The sequence below is a fragment of the Gallus gallus genome, unplaced genomic scaffold (assembly GCF_016699485.2).
Source record: "Gallus gallus isolate bGalGal1 unplaced genomic scaffold, bGalGal1.mat.broiler.GRCg7b scaffold_66, whole genome shotgun sequence".
In the NCBI taxonomy this organism is placed as follows: Eukaryota; Metazoa; Chordata; class Aves; order Galliformes; family Phasianidae; genus Gallus; species Gallus gallus.
The window spans coordinates 41,927-45,622 of NW_024096018.1; the positions used below are offsets into that span (position 1 = coordinate 41,927).

At 65.3% G+C, this 3,696-nt stretch overlaps 1 long non-coding RNA gene across 2 annotated transcripts; it reads left to right on the forward strand.

Moving 5' to 3' along the window:
* LOC124417581 lies at positions 1-3,028 on the forward strand. 2 transcript variants are annotated; one of them, XR_006932610.1, is made up of 2 exons: positions 1-97; positions 2,828-3,028. It is a non-coding gene; the product is annotated as an uncharacterized LOC124417581 (long non-coding RNA). The 2 variants fall into 2 exon arrangements; XR_006932611.1 differs by lacking the exon at positions 1-97 and adding an exon at positions 1,285-1,444.
* The last annotated feature ends 668 nt before the right edge of the window (positions 3,029-3,696 follow it).

Genomic DNA, 3,696 nt, shown 5'->3' on the forward strand with positions numbered 1-3,696 from the left:
AGCGCAGAGGAGGCGCTCTCCAAGATGGCGGCGCCCATATCGCGCTGAGCGCTCCGTACGGCGGCCGCGAGGCGGGGACTGAAGAGCGGGAGCGCGGGTAAAGGGCGCGGGGGGGGGTTGTAAGACCGGGGAGACCCCGGGCGGGGGCGTGGCGGGCGGGAAGGACACGGAGCGACCCCGAGAGCTCCCGCAGGAGCCCCTTTGGCTTCAAGCCCCGCTGGGGGCTGGGAGGGATGCGTGAAGAGCAGCGCGCAGCTGGCAGCGCCTCTGCGGGGCTTCGGCTCTTTTGCACCGCTCCGTGCCTTCCACCCCCCCCTTCACCCCCCCACCCCCCCCCGTTGGTCCCGGTGTGTCCCGATGGCGGTTTCCTGATGCGGAGCGGCGGAGGCCCCCGAGGCCCCACCCCCGAGTGGCGCCTTTTGTCCCATTGGCGCTTTCTGGCGCGGGGTGGGCGGCCCCTCCGGCCGCGCCTCCGACTCTGCCGCTGGGGGCCCTCCGTGGCGGTACCCGGATGTGGGGGGGCGGAGCGGAGCGGCGTGGCCGCGCCCCCAACATGGCGGCCGTCTACCTTTAGTGGCAGTACCCGGATGTGGGGGGGCGGAGCGGAGCGGCGTGGTCACTCCCTCAGCATGGCGGCCCTCTACCTTTAGTGGCAATACCCGGATGTGGGAGGGGCGGAGCTGTGGCCACGCCCCCAACATGGCGGCCCGCTACCCTTAGTGGCGTTACCCGGATGTGGGGGCGGCACGTAGCGTTGTGGTCGCGACCCAAAGCTGCAGCGCACAGTGGTGGTACCCGGATGGGGGGGGTTGGCGGTAACGGAGCGCTGTGCTCCCGCCTCCAAGATGGCGGCCCGCTACCCTTAGTGGCGGTACCCCGATGTGGGGGGAGCGGGGTTCAGTTCGCGCGCCCTGAGGCGGACTCGTCCGGTGATTTCAATGGCGGTACCCGGATAAAGGTGGGCGGAGCGCCGTGGCTTCTCTTTTAAAATGGGTGCTCCGTGTCCCCTTAACGGCGGTACCCGGATGTTGAGTGGCGGGGCTTAGGCTTCCGCACCCCATTGGCCCGCGGCGCCTGGGTGTCAGTACCCGGATGCAGGTGGGCCGCGCCCCTGCGAATGGCGGCATCTATTCTCTTCATGGCATTCCCCGGATGTTGAGGAGCGGGGCTTAGAGGCCGCGGCCCCATGTGACCTCTTTCTCTCCTATCATTGGTTCCCCCGTGTGTCTGTTGCTCCGCCCTCTGCTGGCGCCCGGATGTGGGTGGGCGGGGCCTCGCCGCCCCGCCCCCTTTGCCCATCGCTCGGCCCAAGATGGCGGCTCCCAGCGCGGCGTGAGAGAGCCGCGTTCCGGCTCCGCCCCGCTCCGACGGCAGCCGCGAGGGGCCGCGCTCCGCCGAACGCGGGAGGGGCGGACGGGGGCCGGGAGGGGCCGCGGGGCGCGCGGTGAGCGCGGGGCGGGGGGGTGGGGGGGAAGGGAGGAGGGCGCCGCCATTTTCCAGCCGGGACGGGGACAAGATGGCGGCTCCCAGGGCCGGGGGGGGGGGCGGGGCACAATGGGGCGGTTATGGGGGGGGTAGGAACGGTATTGTTGATGGGGGGGGGGGGAGGGATGGTGTGGGGTTAGTTGTTAGTAGTTAGGTGCAGATTTTAATTAGTGCTTTAGTTAGTTGTGATTGTAATTAGATTCTACGAAGGTAGTTAGAACGTTATTCGAGAGTATATGTCATTAAGGGAGAATGTACAGAGAGGCTGCAGATTAGCTAGGGCGCTTTGAAAGGCGATGATTAGTTCAGGGTACGGTAATTGGGCAGTTAGGCTGATCCCGGAGAGGGGGCTGCGTGTAACAGCGCCCCCTAACGGCGGGAGGGGGAATGCGCGTCTTTGTGGGGTAATGAGTGGGGGGAGGGTTAATGAGTGGGGGGTGAGCTGGGGGGCAGGCGGCGGGTTGGGGGCAGTTACGGGGCTGTTGTTGGGGCACTTGGGGGGCGGGAGGGGGGCAGTTAGCAGGAACTTGGGGGGGCTCGGCTGTGGGGCAGCTTTGGAGGTATTAGGCTGCATTACAGAGGCGGTTGTGGGGCAAATAACGGAGTCGTTGAGTGATGTTAGGAAAACACTTATGGGGCAATTCTCGGGGGCGGTTATCGGATGTGGGGGTGGAGAAAGTGATGAGGCACATCTTATGGATCTTTTACAGTACGATTGTGGGGTTGTGGGGCAGGGGTGGGGTTTTGGGGTGCAGCTATGGGGCTCTGACCCCCCCAGAGCCCAGTAGCCTCCCTTGTGGGGCAGATTCAGGGCTTTGGGATGCAGTTATGGGGCAGTGACCCCACCCCAGAGCCTACCAGCCCCCATTACGGGGCTTTCGGGTGCAGTTATGGGGCACTGACCTCCCCCAGAACCCAACAGCCTGCCCTGTGGGGCGGGTATGGGGTTCTGGGGGGCAGTTATGGGGCACCGAACCCCACCCCCTCCTCCCAGAGCCTGGCAGCTCGTCTTATGTGGCTTTGGGGTGCAGTTATGGGGCACTGTTTCCCCCCCCCCCCCCCCCCCCAGAGCCTATCAGGCCCCGTGATGGGTTACTGGTGTGCAGTTACGGGGTACTGACTCCATCCAGGGCATAACAACTCTCTTTATGGGGCTTCGGGGTGCAGTTATGGGGCACTGGGCCTCTTTTAAAGCATAATGATTGTCGTTATGATGCTTTGGGTTACAGTTATGGGGCACTGACCCTCCCCCCCCCGAGGTTTTCAGCCCCCTTTACGGGGTAGATGTGGGTCTTTGGGGTGCAGTTACGGGGCGCTGATCCCCCTGTTCTCTCCCCCCCAGAGCCCAGCAGCCCCATGGCGGCAGCGGCTCCGGGCGGGGGGTCCCCGCTGCCCCCCCCCGCGTTGACGCCGCGTTGGAAGCGGGTGGTGGGGTGGTCTGGGCCCGTCCCCCGCCCCCGGCACGGGCACCGCGCCGTCGCCATCAAGGAGCTCATCGTGGTCTTCGGAGGAGGCAATGAGGGCATCGTGGATGAGCTGCATGTCTACAACACCGGTGGGGGGCTGGGGGGGGTCCGGGGGGGGGCAATGAGTGAGGGGAGGGGGGGTTGGGGGTATCTAAGGGGGGTTATGGGGTTCCTGAAGGGGGTTATGGGGGTCTTGGGGGGGATTCGGGGGTTCCTTGGGGGTTATGAGGGTCTTGGGGGTGGTTTGGGGGTTCCTGAGGGGGGTTACTGGGGAGTTATGGGGGTTTTGGTGGGGATTTGGGGTGGGTTATGGGGGACTTGGGGGGTTATTGGGTGGTCATGGGGGTCTTGGGGGTGGTTTGGGGGTTCCTGAGGGGGGTTACTGGGGAGTTATGGGGGTTTTGGTGGGGATTTGGGGTGGGTTATGGGGGACTTGGGGGGTTATTGGGTGGTCGTGGGGGTCTTGGGGGGGTTTGGGGGTTCCTGAGGGGGTTATTGGGGGGGTTATGGGGGTCTTGGGTGGGCAGAGGGGGGTGCGGAGGATCCTAAGGGGGTAATGGGGGTCTTGGGAGGGGTTTGGGGGTTCCTAAGGGGGTTTTTGAGGGGTTATAAGGGTCTTAGGGGAGGGTTGCGGATTCCTGACGGGGTTATTGGGGGGTTATGAGGGTCTGTGGGGGGGGGGGGGGTTGGGATTTATTGGGAGCTTCTGATGGTCTTGGTGGGGATTTGGGGTGGCTTATGGGGG